The sequence below is a fragment of the Terrapene carolina genome, unplaced genomic scaffold (assembly GCF_002925995.2).
Source record: "Terrapene carolina triunguis isolate 2854851 unplaced genomic scaffold, T_m_triunguis-2.0 Scaffold42, whole genome shotgun sequence".
NCBI classification, from domain to species: Eukaryota; Metazoa; Chordata; order Testudines; family Emydidae; genus Terrapene; species Terrapene triunguis.
Genome location: NW_020664393.1, coordinates 16,665,528 through 16,681,720, shown reverse-complemented (window position 1 = coordinate 16,681,720; position 16,193 = coordinate 16,665,528).

Below are 16,193 nucleotides of genomic sequence, written 5' to 3'. Positions count from 1 at the left end.
AAAGCAAAACATTTAATAGAAATGTGTTGATTTTGACAAAATTTTGTTTAGAAAAATCCAAAGCATAATGGAGCATTCCAATAAGGAAAAAAGGTTCAATTTCAGCCTTTTTGGAACAGAATATTTGATTTTTCCATTTTGAAAAATTTCATTAATTTTTTAAAAAAATTATATCATAATATAAAGAAGTCAAAGTTGGGATGAAAGGTTTTAATGTTATTGAAGTTAAATGTTTCAGTTTACCAGAAATATATCTATATCTATATTTTAATTTCACTTCACAGGAAATTTCAAAATATTTTGCTTTCATTCTGTTTTGGAACAGAAAAACTTTAATACTGCAGAATTTCCTCCCAAATAGAAAATCCATTTCCCAACCAGCTCTACATACTTTTATTTGATTACTTGTGAATAGTAATGTAAAATGTAGTAATGCAGAATGACATTTAAAAATAACATTGTTTAGTTCATCACATAACCTTATTTTATAGCATACAACAGCACAAAATCCAGCACAACAATGATGGACATTATTATATATAATTACTTACTATATATTTTTAACTCCCACCTGGTAGTCTCATTATATTCCAGACAAAATCATTAAGTGTACAGTACTGTGCGCAGTGTATGGGTTGTGTGCATATAACTGTACTGTAACTAGGTTATACTGTTGGTGAATGAAGTGAGAGATGTTTAACCTTTGGGTAATGCCTTTCATTAAAAAAAAAAAAGAGAGAATGTCTCAAAGTGCTAGTGAATTATCGGAAGTTCCCTTGAACTGCCATTGTTTCGTTATTTCTGAGCCCCCATTGAAGTCTAGTGGTACAACAGTTAGAATGTTACTCAATCCCACAACAGCCAAATGGATTATCTTACTGTTTCCACAGCTGCAGGGTATTAAATGCTGACTGCACCCAATTCTGTGATCATTGTTCTGTGTCTAACTGCACACCCAGTCAAGTGTTAGATCTACTGCTGGCAAAGGCCTCTCCTTCCTCTAGGCTGTTGGACTCCGATAAGCACATGTCCTCTTATTCTCCAATTATCTGCCCATCAACCATGAGTGCTTCTTATTGACTATCACTAACCTCCTTTTGGCTTCTCTGTCTTACAGACACATTCACACACACATGAAAGAGAATTTCCTGTTTGGAAACCTAGTGATGCTTTATTTTTTACTTTAAAGGTTGTTAACCCTGACATCTTCCAAACCTTATCTATAGTGAGAAGAAAGAAGTGTCATGTTTAGGCACAAACACAAAACTGCCAGTGGGCATTAACCAATAACGGGGGTGGGGTGGAAATAAAACAAATGAGATTCTTCCAGTCTGATTTAGCACTTGCATTAGAGTTATTCTGAGTTTGAAATACCTTTCATTTTCTTCTTATTGTGAACTCCCAGAAAGGCTGAAAACCATCCTGGTAATTACAGGCACAAATTCAGGTCTTTTGATACCCAATTAATTTGTCACTCAGCAAAGTCTACTCATTCCAACCATGTCAATATGAAAAGATGACAAGGAATTTTGGTTAGGCTGTATCAAAATTTGATAAATTTGTTCTTTTTCCAGCTGTGTGTCAGGACTCACAACCTCAAGGAGGGGTCACCAGTATTTGTGTGGGGTGAGGGTTGGGATGGCACTAGCCTGCTCTCAGTCCCTATTCCTGATCCCACTGGAGTGAATTAGTCTGTCAATTGTAACCAGCCTTTTTCTAATGCTAGGTGCATGTCCAATTCTATTGCAATGGTTCTCAGAATTCCTCCTTTGATGCACCATAGGGACTGGCAGATGGGAGTCTGAGATGCATCTGAGGATGGCTGGTTGAAAGTGGCAACTCTTGTCAAGTTATAAGCTGAACTCCTAACCCTATGTAAATCAACAGCAAAACTCAGGGGGAGGGAGGGAATTTCACTCATGTAAAAAAAGGTTGAGAACTTCTGTCATATTCTATTTGGTTTGCCTCTTAATTTATCATTTAAATGTCAACTCTGTATTTTGTGTTGTGCCAGATGACAGGCCGGCCTCTCTTCCAAAGACAGAAGGAATTACCGGAGGAAGGAATTATCAAGACTTATTTTTTTGTTTTCTAAATGTTTGATTTAATTTACTACTTACTGCTATCATGGGAGAAGTGAGTCTTTAAGGAGATAGCCTTCGGGGGAAGAGAGAGGAATTGGGCAGGAGGAGAATTACATGTATAGTGGATGGCATGGAAAGTAGACAAATGGAGCTTTGAGGCTGGTATTTTAAGTGGTGCAGAGGGGGCTGATACAGTGTCAGAGAATTGGGCTGGGACAGTGGCATAGGACTTTAAAAGTAAAGGCAAAGAGCTTAAATTTGATGTAGGTGATGCAAAATGAAAGAAGAAAGCACTATCAATGTAGAATAGAGACAGCAAGTGAGATCTGCAACCAGGAGGAGAATAATTTTGTTTGAAAAGGTCTGATGACCTGCTTTGAATAATTATAGTAGTGTTGTGAAGTGATATGTATATATTAATGGCATTGCTGTAATGGGCAATAACATAACAGCTTAGATTCCATGACACATAATACTGCAGCCTGTCTTGAGACCTTCTAAGATTAAGCAAGTTATTTCAATCCCTATTAAGCTGTCTTCATCACCCACCCTATATAAATTAAATGGAAACCAATCCTGCATGTGAACAGTCATAATTAACCTGAGGTTGAAATTCTGGCCTCACGGAGGTCAAAGGCAAAACTCCCATTTATTTCAATGGGGACAGGATTTCACTCATGGTGACTACTTAACCTGAGTAAGGCCTGCAAGTTTAGGCACCTGGTGTAGAGAGAGAGAGAGAGAGAGAGAGAGAGATTAGCCTTTTTCAGAAATGTGTCATATCTATGTCTTCTGTAGGGCTTGTAATATTCAATTGAATTGTTATTTGTGGGATGACTCAGTTGTGGTATTTTTAACTTTGGATTTCTAAGATTTGGAGGCATAATTAGTTATGGGGAGAAATGAAAAGACTTTCAGAGTCAAATTTTATAAATTACATTACACAAGGGTCTTTTGATTTGAATAGTGGCTGAGCTACTATGATGATGAGAGCCATGTAAATACGTATCAACATAGTTAAATGTTGTAAGCCTGATCCTGCAGTCCTAGTGAAGAAACCCAGATCACATTGACTTCAGTAGCATGTTTGCCTGCATAAAGTGTGCAGGACTTGTAGCTGGATATGAAAAAGGGCTGGATAATCTGAGGTCCAATAATACACTTGAAGAATGCGTATGTTCGTGAGACTGAGGTAACCATCTCACATGTTCCAGGGAATTAACTGAGCACAACAGGAATTGGGAAGGAATTCCCTGATCCTATTGCTCAACTGGTCAGATTCATTCTCTTTTTCTGCCTCTCAGCATCAGTTACTGGCCACTGCTGGAGCCAGCATAACAGAGTGAATGGACCAATAATCTGATCAGATGTGATGAATTTTATGATCCATCATCCACAACTTCATCAGTATGTCCATAATGACTGAGGACTTCATTAGTCACTTGACAGTTCAGGGCCATCAGACTTTCCTAAAATGATGTTTAAAATATCATGCATAATCCTGAATATGTAATCAGAATTGATGACCCCTAATCCTGCAATGAGTTCCACATGAGCAGACCCCCTTCATCCATGTGGAGCCCCAGTGAAGTGAATGGAGTACTCTGTGGGTGCAAGATGAGTGCCAGTGTTTGCAGGGACTTGGAACCAGATTTTCAAAGATATTTAGGCACCTAAAGATGCAGGTAGGCATTGTCATGGGGCGACTGGTCCCTTTAAGGGGAATCAGGGTCCATCTTGCCCAGAACTGTCTTCTGAAGGCCCACCTAGGGGTAATTAACTGCCCACGTGTCCATTGAATAGTTACTTATCAAACATGTACCTGGATCTAATAAAAAGATTACTTTAACTGTCAGAAAGGCATTCCCAAGAAGACAAGAGGCTCTTGAGGAGAGGTGTTCTCAAGGGAGCTAATCAGGAGAGTTTGCTGGAGTAAAGAGCTTTGAAGGTGAATTCCTAGAGCAGGGAGCCTACAGGATGGTGCTCCTGGAGACAGGGAATTCTCCGGAGAGTCTGTCAGAGCATGCAGCCTAGGGGGTGCTCATAGGGATAGTAGGAGCTGCAGAAGGCAGGAAGCCAGTAAGGCCTGGTCTCAGAGAAAATGAATCTCCCAAACTGGCAGGAAGCCCAGTCTGCCCAGGAAGCTACTCCCAGGGAAGAATGTGCTTCTGGAGGGAAGGGGCTCACAGACCAAGGAGTAGTCCCAGAGGGGAAGTGGGAGTTAGATGCCTAAATACTTTGGAAGATATAGGCCTTAGTAACTTCAGCCAGTTCTTCCTGAAAGAAAAAATATAATACTCTAATATCTTGGGATATTAGATCTGCCAATTCTCCTGCATATTTCGGTCACTCTCAAACTGTTATTCTACATCTTTTTTTTTTCCCAGCTAGAAGCCCTATTTTTAAACCTTTCAAAACTTCTGAGAAAGAGTGAGACCTCCCATTGCTTTGCTGTTATATGCTGAACTCACTACAAGGTTTGAAACAGAGAATAAAAATCCTGAACATGACTTTCTTTTTAATGTCCATTTTATTATACATTTGGGCATCTCATGAAAACTAGTTATAACGAAGAGTAGTCTTCTGCTAAAAAAAAAATCCTCTCTCTAACCTTTAATCAACGGGTAAACTGTTTCCCAACAAATCATTGCTTCATCATTTCCTTGATGAGACATGGAAAGTGCGATGCTTTGAAAATTATGTCTTGGCTAAGCAATTCTCTTTAGTTCTTATTTGTATGTATAAGAGTACTTTGAGTTCATTGATGCTTTATCAGCGTGGTGACATTCAGTGGGCCAAATTCCATTCCCAGTTACAGTGGTGTCAAACTGAAGAAAATCTATTAATGTTAATGGTGAAAAGGCAACACTAAACTTATATAAATGTATAGAAGTTATTAGAGATCGACTCGAATGGGTTCTATAGAAATTTTATAAAATTCAATATAAATTATTTTTAAAACCTATAGAATTTAGTTGTGATAACCCATAGGAAGGATATTTGAACTTGTATCCTTGATATTGAATTCTATAAGACAATTTATTAAAATATATTGATATTATAAATAGCTCAAAACCCTAAAAGAAGGATATCATTCTCTAATTAAATTCTATAGAACTTTTCCATAAGGGTTAACATGGAAGTAGTCCCTGTGTATGTAGTTCATTACAGTAACTAGTCATGTGAGTCAGGGCTATAGCATCGAATGCTTATTCGGGATTTATAGTAGTGTAACTGAGAAGAACTAAGCCCATTAATATCTTGAAATTGGGAAAAGCCTGACACCATTTCATCTGTTAATTATATGGTAGAAAAATATGAGCAGAGATTAGGAATTATTCCATACCCTTTGCAGAAGCAACATTTGCGTACTGCATTGTTCCTAATCTTAACCCTATTGCAAACCCTGTTCTAAATTCCCATGTATAGAGATTAGATTTTTAAAAAAACCTGACTGAATTTGTTGTGTGATTTTTCAAATTAGCATTCTCTAACAGCTTTTGTTTCAGCTGTCTTTTCACAGCTCTCCAGTGGTGGGGGAGAAAATGAGTGTGGCCTTTGCCATGCTTATGAAGTCATTATCCTGTTAGGAATGACACTCAGAACAGAGATGATCAAACCCCAAAATATAGCTACAGTGAAGCCTGGCTGGAAATGTACACTTCAGCTGCTGTCATTTTTGCTAGAGTTAAAACTTGAATATAATTTATGTCTTATAGAGCAGCAGGAGGAAATATTTTCTTGCACTGCAGCCTGGTCCTGCTGATTTGGGAACTGATCCTGCAAATTCTTATTCATGTAAATTGTTCATGTGAATTAGGACAATCTATCTGAAAACAATGAACTACCTATAAGAGTAAGGAAAAGGTCTGTGCACTACAGTTTGCAGAATTAGGACCCTGGTGAAGCAAGTGGAAACTAGGGACTCAGAGATTCTATGTAGAAGATTGTCAAGGCTGATTCCCCTCTTTGGCACTTTGAGTGCAAAAGGTGGGGCCCGCAAGGACTCTAAAAATTAATACTGGCCACTCCAGGCTTGTATTAAACTTTCAAGGTTACAGCTTTTCTCTGACCTTGGATTGGTAAATGCTGCCCCCACCCAAGTGCAAAACCCCTTTGAGAGCCCAGGAAGGCACACTTGGGAATTCCTTCCTGTGGGGTACCCTCAAGCCCTCCAAGGAAGAGCTGAGAAGAAAACAAAGGAAATCAGCTGTTGCAAACAGCTAATTAAACAACAAGTGCACAAACCTCTTAGGACACAAAAATCCAATCTTGTTCTTTAAAAAAGGTAAATTTTATTAAAAAAACAAAAGGAAGAAAATACATCTGGGAACTTAGGCTATTGCTAGATTTAAAAAGAGCAAATACAAGGATTAAGCATCAAGAATAGTTTCTTGAGGTCCAGCTTAATGGTTACAAGTAAAACAAAAGCACCTGGGTTAGCACAGGGAAGTCCACAAGCTATAAACAAATAAAAGAAGATAAACCTGATCCTAGGTTCCTAGACATTTCCTGATCTACTTACATATCTGGGGTTTCAAATGAATAGTTTCTAGGTACGATTTTTCATATCTGGCCCCAAGCTTCTTACAGCATAGTTGCATCCCTGTCTGCCTCTCTCCAAGAACAACAACAGACAGACAGACAACAGGGGAGTCCTGTTTCAATTTTAAAAAGTTTTAGCCTTCCTGCCCACTCACTTCCTTTTACCTATGCATATGGCTGGGTTCAGAAAAGGGAGCTAACACACCTCCCCCTTCATTTATCACAAAGTTCATTAAGCTTCCAGGGAAACTCAAGTCCTAAACTCCAAAACAATCTACTTTCACTTGCATGGGTTGATCCTAGGGCCTTACTCAAATCATGGACTTCACTTTACTCCCATTCTCTCACACAAGCAAAGGCTGAAATATTAGGCCCCTAACAGTATGTCTTCACAGCTATGTAAACCCAAGGTTCAAGCTTAAGCCTAACCCCCCCTTCCATTTACACACAAATTACGCTAACCCAGGGTCACAGGACCCCATGGGGTGGAAGGTCCGAGCCTAAGACAAGTCAGAACCAAGGGTTCAAGTCCTATTGCTTTGCAGTATAAATGCAGCCCCACTGGACTCATGCTCTGGGAGTTTGCCAAAAATATCCCACAATCCCATGGGCCACCTTTTTTGTCCTCTGGATAGCCAAGTTTGGGGGACAGTCAAGTTTTCCCACACTGCATCATGAACAAAGGGCTAGCATGGCCACATTTTGGTAGGGTGCTAAGAAGTCTGGGATATGCGTGGTTGGACTTGGGCCTGCATAATACAGTATAGACCCTGGCCAGGGTTACAAGTGAGTGTAGATGCTCAAGCTCTAGGTTAACAAACCCAGAGTCTGCTAACTCAAGTTCTACTAACCCTGGGCTTACATTGCAGTGTTGACATGCCCTAAGATATTAACAATCTGCAAAGAGAAAGTTCATTCTTCATAATACCATGCCAATTATACAACACATAGAATTTCCCCTTAGAATGGCTGAGTGGCTTTCTTTTTCTTTTTTCCCCCATTGAATTTCAGCATCTGTGGATGTGCACATAAAGTTTACTTGTGTTAAATGTGAAGGGCTGGGAAACAACTACAAAACAAAACTAGTAGTTTAGAAAAGAACGTTTCTGGTTATTACAGTAATGGACAGAGGGTTCAGTCAGAATCAGGCCCCCGTTGCAATGTGTGCTGTACAAGCATAAACTAAAAAGAAGTCCTTCCATCAGAAAGCTTACATTCTGCATAGGGACAACAAGTGACAGGCAGGTTTAGAGAACAATGGAGTGGGTGGGGAGTAGAAGACAAAATTGCATATTTTGAGATCAGTTCTTATAGACACTAAGGTCCCTTTACATCAGTCTAGCTATCCAGAGGGCTTTAATGTGGGTGTAAATGTAATCTGCTCCCACTTTTTGCTGCTAAAATGGTGCCTTAGTTTAACTGAGAATCTGGTCCATGATCTTATGGCTTGTCTACATAGCATTGGCAAGCGCATAAGAGGGGTGAGATTGTAAAGTGCTCTCATGTGCTGTGCTCTAACTGCCTAGTGTAGACCCTGAGGGCACACTCTAAAAGATACTTGGTTTGAAGTAATGTAGTCGACTATGTCAACACAGACCAGGTACCTTAATTTAGAGCATGCCAGCAGAGTCTAAACAAGGCAGTTAGAGCACAGCACTTTACAAGTCACACCTCTCTGGTGCACTTCACCAGAGCCATGTAGACTAGCCCTAAGCGTATTATCTAGAGGCTTCATGGTTTTTGTTTTAAAACAAGATAAGTGAACAAGATCCCTTAATTATGCAAATAGTCCCATTGAAATTGATGGGTTTGCTTACGTGATTAATGACTACTTGTGTTAGGTTTGGTCTGAGTGCTTATAGTAAAGTACTAGTACACCCTAGGTTCTGATGTATCTAAAATATACAAGCATGTCACTTTTGAATGCTTAAAAATGGGACCAGTACACAGTGTTCTGCATTTTCCTAGTATTGCATGACACAATTAATTAGTATTATGTGCAATATTCTCCCTAATACAGGCTTTTTAATGAAAAAACTTGCTGTCATTTACTCTGCTGATGAAAAACACATACCTACCATACATGAAGTGGCTGTGCAAACAAAACATGTCTTACATTTAAATGTACATATAAACCTCAAATGTGAAAAACTTGTTCTTTCTTTGGCTCTTCAAAATGCATTGTGAATTTCATTTATGGGATATCTGTATAGGAAATACACAGCATTACTGCACAGTTAGTAACTACTGTATGCCTGTTGCTAGATTTATGTGGTAAGGGATGAGCCTGAATTTCCAACTGAATTTTGCACCTATCTCTACTGAGAATGGCAAGCTATTTACAGTAATTCAGGAGCATCCCTGGCAGATAATCCAGTCCTGTCACTCCTGAGTGATATGTTATATTTCAGGTCACAAGAAGAAATAGGAGGGGAAAAATATCATTCCTTCTCCAGTCAGCTACAAAGTTCCCTTTTTCTGTACAGTCAGTCAGAATTTGCATTTTGTGGGTTAGTATCTTTTTAACTTTTTTAAAAAAAAGTCCAGCAATGTGCCTTTGTGCCTGGGCTTTGTACTGTTTCAGTGGTGCTTGCTGTGTGGATATAGGTAAAAGACAGTTAAAGAACACTTCTTAGTCATATTAGTACTGCCTAATATAATACCTGATTAGCTGAAGAAAACATTACAATGCTGATGGCAATTCTGATAGATGTATTTTTTAAGAACATATCTTGTTCTTTTCTATAAAATGCATTATGGATCAAGAAGAAGAAGAATTCAATTCCCTAGGGGTAGTGTTGAGTAAAGGAGTATATATGTTGTGTTATTGATCTCACCTCCAGTGAGCAGTGAATTTGTTTTAAGCCAAGTACTTGCCAGTTTATTTATGTAATCTGCAGACATATACATAAACAAAGAAACTTTCCTGTCAAGTTTACCTAACCTAGGATGCAAAACCTGTCACATCAGTTCATTAAGTTCAGATCTGTCTGGTGGTACTGAGATGTGAATTTGCAATCAGTGAATACAGAGGGAGGAACATGACATACTAGCGCTTTGAGTCAATGCACCACTTTTTTTTATTTCTTTAAATGTAAGGACTGAATAACTTATTTCATTAAATATTATGGTGCAGAAAGCTTTGAGTCTCTATTTGCATATTCTATCTGCACATACATATTAACTTTTGATGTAGCATTTTAGGCAATTTTTGCAAAGCTACAGATACAGATTTTCACTAGAGCTGCATCAAGTTGTTTCCTGAGATTTGAACTCTGGAGGACAAGCTCCTCTAGAGTTACGTTTAAAAAATGTTAAATTATTATTGGGATGGTGGATACATTGATTCAGAAAGGGAAGGGGAGGGGAAGAATATATCTTTGAGGTCATGACCTCCTGTGGTTAGCTTACTGAGCCAATAAAAAAAAAAGGGGGAAAGTTCCCAGCAGCCCCATAGTCAGGCAAAAGTAAAGGTGTGTGTGGGGGGAGGAGGGGGAAACAGGAACATTTTTTATTGTTTTGCTTTGATCTGGGTTGCACTTTAATATGAAAAGTAATTTTTTTTTTTAAGCAGACAAAATGGCACAGAACTTTGACGGAATGTTACAACTTTTTTCCCCTTCATATTGAAAACCCTATGTTCTTCACAGGCTGTAATAATGACATTTTACTCTTGGCCATATTCATACATTCTCATTACAATCTCTTAATCCAGGTCTAGTCTCAGGGAAAATGTGGGGCAAGGACATGAGGGAACTAAGGCTGAAGATCAAATCAAGTGTAGCACTGTATACCAAAAACAAAAGGACAGAAATTGACGCATAAATCGAGAATACCAAAAGAAAGTTCCTCAAGAGAGCTAAAGCCACAGCTGCTACTCCTGCTGTTGAAGAGTAAAGACTAGCCATCTAACAGTGTAGCCCATAGAGCTAGCCTGCTTGCTTATATATCTTTTCTTATCAGTTTCATTGTTTTCATTATAATAGATTTATAGATTTGTACTAGTGTATTTTGACCATAATGCAAGGAACCTACAGGCCACATCCCCTATGTTAAGCTTAAGCAAGTTAGCATACATATGTTCAGGACCTTTAGCCTAAATAAGTGATGATGCGCTAAAGCATACAGTTAGCATATGTATGTTTGTGACCTTTAGCCTAGATAAGTGAGGATGAGTTAAAGCAAGTTAGACCTTTGGCATAGATAGATGGCTACCAAAGTTCATGTCCTCTTTAAACTTAACAAGGATACCACAAAGACCATAGAAATAACCAGTTAGGTCAGAAATAAAAGATGTGAGAATGAGCTAATAATGCATATGAACATGCCAGCCTATAGAGTAAGTGTGCCCCTGATATTTTGTGGGTGAGGAAATTAAGTTTGGACATGGAAGGTGGGCACATAGTGCTCAGGCTCTATAAGAGGGGCAACCCTCCATGTTAGTGGGGGTTAGTTTTAGTCAGGCTTTAAATTAATTTCTATAGTCTTTCAGCTTTCGAGCTTCTCCTAAGTTCTTCACCTCCCACTCAAGAATTGAGGATCCTGGAACATCGGACTCTTGGCATGCCAGAGGCGAGGCTGGTCCTTTGTCTCTTACCACCAGATCACCAAGGAATGGTGTGAATGTTAATCTAGAAGGTTTTATAGTATATAATACCAAGTAGCGGTCCCTTGTTCTCCAGTCCGGAAGGAGGCTACTCTGCCTTTTCGTCAGAGGCGGTAGTCTTCGGGCTCGGGTCACACTGGCGGGGCTGAACTGTACACTGTCTGTGATTCTGGGCCTGTCTAACTAAAGCAAACACACCACAATAGTCTGGGGCTCCTGTCCCTACCTGTGGGAGGGGCAGCGCCCGACGTAGTCTTTAGCCCACAGCCTCTCAGCTGGGGCTGACACCAATTAACAGTCTGGGCCCTAGCCCTCGGGACGGGGCTGGGCTGAGAGCAGGCTGTAGCCTAAGCCTGTGGGCATAAGGCAGCCAGCAAATGCCAACAGTTTCAGGTTCAGGTAGGGGTGAGTGCACATACATTCTACGGGGCTCCAAAAGGGGTTGAGCACCCAGCAGGCAGTCTAGCGAGCTCGCAGAGGTGTTCACGGAGCACAGGCCTCCTGGCCTAAGGTGGGGGGTCAGCCACCCCAGGGTTGGGGTGGCAGGGGGGATATGGGCCCACCCTACTCCACCGTGTCCCAGCCCAGGGCCCTAACAGTGACAGACTGGTCTGCCACTGGGTCGGCGGCGATCCAGCTGCATCATGCCAACCTAGAAGCAGCCCTGTAGCCGGCCAGTTGTCGTGCTCCTCGGGGTATACAGCCAATGGAAGTCCCAGCAACTCCTCATCTAGGGTACGTCTCCTCTGGGGGCAGGGCACGGCAGAGCGCAGGTTCCACTCCTGGGTGCCACAGCAAGGCAGAGGCATCAGTCTCCTCTGCTGACTCCCATCCAACTGAGCTGCAGAGCCCTACCTTTATACTTCCTGCCCTGCCCTGATACTTCTGGCGCAGGGGTGGGGCAGGTTTGGCTCCGCCCACCAAGGGGAGTGTAGTGGTCCCTTGTTCTCCAGTCCGGACGGAGGCCACTCTGCCTCACTACACACCCACGGCCCGCTGGGGACATTGGTTGGCGGCTCCTTCACGGAGCCGTGAGCATGGGCGTGTATCTGGCGCAGTTCACCCCCATTCTCGAGACCTGCCCCTTCTGCAGCATGAGGGAGAACCTGGCGCACACCTACCTTGAATGCGCCAGATTGCAGCCCCTATTCCAGCTCCTCCAGAAACTCTTGCTGAGGTTCTGACTGCACATTTCCCCACACCTGTTCATTTTTGCACACCCTGTCCATGGCCCCACGAAGTTGCAAGACCTCCTCATCAACTTGCTCCTGGCCAAAGTCACCATCTATAATATCAGGACGAGAATGCTGGACAAGGGGGTGCTCTGCGACTGTGGGGCCTATTTCCGGTCCTCCCTAGTCTCATGCCTCCAGGCAGAGTTCCACTGGGCAGCGTCCGCTGGCTCCCTAGATGCCTTTGAGGAGCAGTGGGTGCTGTCTGGGGTCCTCTGCTCGGTGTCCCCATCTGGATCCCTCATTTTGAACCTCTGACCACCACTCCCGACCCTGTTTTTCATTAGTTGTCCTCTGTCTTCATTTGGTTCCAGGGTCCAGTGGTCCCTCCCACTAGGCTGGGGGAAGGCCCTTTAGAAGTGGGTGGACTTGCGCCCACCCACCTCCCAGGATTTCCAATAAGGCCCCGCTACACACCACATATACTTCTAGAACAATATTATTTCATTTGCAATTCTCATTGATTAAGAAGTATTTAAAGCTGTATTTTGTTTTCAGTGTGAGTATCCTTGTCATACATCCTGAGGGTCCTTGCAAAACTCTGTGTAGCCTGATTCTGGGACAAGAACCTTATCTTTTGATCAGATCAGTTGGCGAGCTTATAACCCATGAACAATAATATTTAATCCCCTAAAATCAGGCAGCAGCCGCAGCAGTCTATTCTGATTCTGATGGGAGAATGAAAGGCTTGGTAGATTGCTCAACTGTACCAACTGTCCAGAAAGCTTATTAAACTCTGAAAGCCCTTCCTTTCACTAAATGGGTAAACTTGTTTTCATTGTAAAGGTCTCAATCAAACTTCATTGAAGTCAATGAGAGTCTTTTCATTGACTTTAATAGGAATTGGATCAGACTCAAAGAGAGCTCGCCTGATAGGTGATACATATGCAATTTTTTTTATATACAAGCTACAAGAGTAACGTTATAATTTCCTGAAACTAGAAACAAATAAGAATCACAAACTTTTCCAGGAGGAAAAATAAATCTAATAATTTTAAAAGATTTGGACTATTAAACTGGACGTGTACCCAGTGCAATTAAACATTACAGTCATTCAGTCATTGTGCCTTGGATGTGGGATTAATTTTTTTAAAAAGTGGGAAACAAAAAAGATTATACAGGCTTTAGAGGGAATCACTTGAAAACACAACAGATCTAAGGTTCTTTCATCTTCATCCCAGCAAATCTCCGGCCTGGACAGGACGGAGATGTGTTAAAGCTCCTCCTGCTTGTAAAACAATCCTAATCTTCTGAGCATGGCATGAAAAGACAGAATCGAAGCCCGGTTCTCACTTTAACTCTAGTGCTGTTGAAATAAATTAAGCTGATTAGATTTAAGGCTGATTCTTTACGTCTGTGTGGACTGGCTCTGGGGGAAGCAGATTATAAACTGGGCACAACTAATTCATAATATACTTTTATTCTTTGCTGTAGTATTTAGTTGAGCAATACACATTTTATTTTGCTAAATTGGGCAGGTGTTGCATAGATACTAAAGCTGCACAAAAAATAAAAAATAAAAATTCATCCCATAGTTCTATTTTAAAATATTGTGAAATGTATTGACTATTTACTATGGCACTGAGATGCATGGGAAGAACCCCAGTTTCTGTGTGAAGCCCCATTGCTTTGTATGGACATAGGGATCTATCCTCACTGATGACCTGTGGGATCGCCATAGAAACAGCACCGAGGATGCAGACACAACATTGCTCTTTGTGGTGCCTTCTCTTTTGCATGCACGTGGTCTTGTTCTTAAAGCATTACAGAGAACTGTTTGTGAAAGGTTGAAGAAAACTAATTGTTTGAGTTGTCATCATTTCCCCTGCCAGGTTGCTGACAGATCTTGTGGCCTTTCAGGGTTCCATAAAGCAGATCTTCCAATGTAAGAGTGAGAGGGAGAGGAAATTTCACTCTCCAAAATGTCTTTTCATACCATTTCTCTCCTCCACTCCCACACACCTCTCCATAAACAAAGGGTTGCTTACCCCAGCAGTGGATACAGATGGAATGTCATTCCTAGATCCACAGAGGCAGGAGCTGTCCTGCATGGCTGGCTGGTTACCTCTCTGTGTAGTTCTGCTGGACTCCCCTCCCCCGTGGCAACTTTTCTCCAGGAAAAGGTGTGTTACTGACCAGGTCCTACTGTGTCTCTTCAGCAGCTGCTGTGGAGGGAAATCTGCAGGAGTTAGTGTGGTTTCTGCAGAAGTCTCTGGCCTGGATAGGGCACAGCAATATGGAGAGTTAGGCTCTGTCTACACTAGCAAGTTTCTGCTCAGTAAAGCAGCTCTCTGCGCTGTAACTCCCAAGGTGTACACCCTGCCAAGCCAGTTCGTGCGCAGAAACTGTGCAGTTGCAGTGCTGTAGAAAAACCACCCCAACGAGAGGCATACAGCTTTCTGCACAGGGGCTACAGTGCTGCGGTGCCAGTGTAGATACCGTGATCGATTACAGCGCTGCGATTGGCCTCCGGGAGGTGTCCCACAATGCCTGTTCTCACCTCTCTGGTCATCGGTTTGAACCCTACTGCCCTGCCCTCAGGTGACCAACCGTCATCCCCACCCCATAAATTCCTTTGGAAATTTGAAAGTCCCCTTAGTGTTTGCTCGGTGATGCATGCAGTGGTCTCAGCACATCTTTCCAGGTGGCCATGCCTGCTCCATGCCCCAGGCGATCCCCCGCTTGGAGCAATGCCGAGGTGCTGGACCTCATCGGCATTTGGAGAGAGGAAGCTGTGCAGTCCCAGCTGCGCTACAGCTGTAGGAATTATGATAGCTACCTACAGATTGCACGATTCATGACAGAAAGGGGCCATAACCGGGACACACTGCAGTGCAGGGTCAAAGTGAAGGAGCCACGGAACGCCTACTGCAAGGCGTGGGAGGGAAACTGCCACTCTGGTGCTGCACCCACAAGCTGCCAGTCCTACAAAGAGCTGAACGCGATACTCATTGGTGACCCCACCTCCATTGTGAAGGCCCCTGTGGATACTTCGGTGGCTCGTGTGCCAGTTGAGAGTGGACCAAGTCAGGAGGAGGAAATCTTGGACAAGGATGTGGAGGGGGACCCGGAGGCAGAGGATGACTTGGAGGTCAGAGATGCATGCAGCCAGGAGCTCTGCTCTACCCTGGAGGAGGCTAGCCAGTCACAGCTGTTGGAGTTTGGCGAAGCGCAAACAGGAGAGGAGGCCCCTGGTAAGTGGTTTTGATTTTGGAAATCACTGAAGTGAGTTGTTGGGGGCAGGAGGGTTGCAGAAAGCAGGCTTGTGTCTGTATGATGTGCATACCACCACATGCCTAGCCTGAGTAGCGGAACAGGATGTTGATTGATTCCTTCACTTCACGAGAATCTGCCTCAGAGATCTCCACGAAACTGCCGCAGGTTCTTTGGCAGAGCTGCTTTGTTTCTTGTCCCATTAAGGGTAACTTTCCCGTGCCACTCTGCCATCACTGGGAGGGAACATTGCTGCAGTCTTAGAGAAGACCCTCCCTTGATTCCCTGCTCACCCTCAGCACCGAGATATCTTCCATAATGAACACAGCCTGTGGAAAATGTGGGGACAGTAATGATTATAAGCCCCCGCTACAATGTTGGCTCTTCCCAAGAGAGAAATCACTGATTTCCCCTACCCTTGTGGTTACTCACTATTTTGGGGGTCTTGTGGCTCATGTGCTCTTGCCTGGGGTCAGCCAGTTAGTGACAGGTATGTGAATAGTGGCTGTTTTT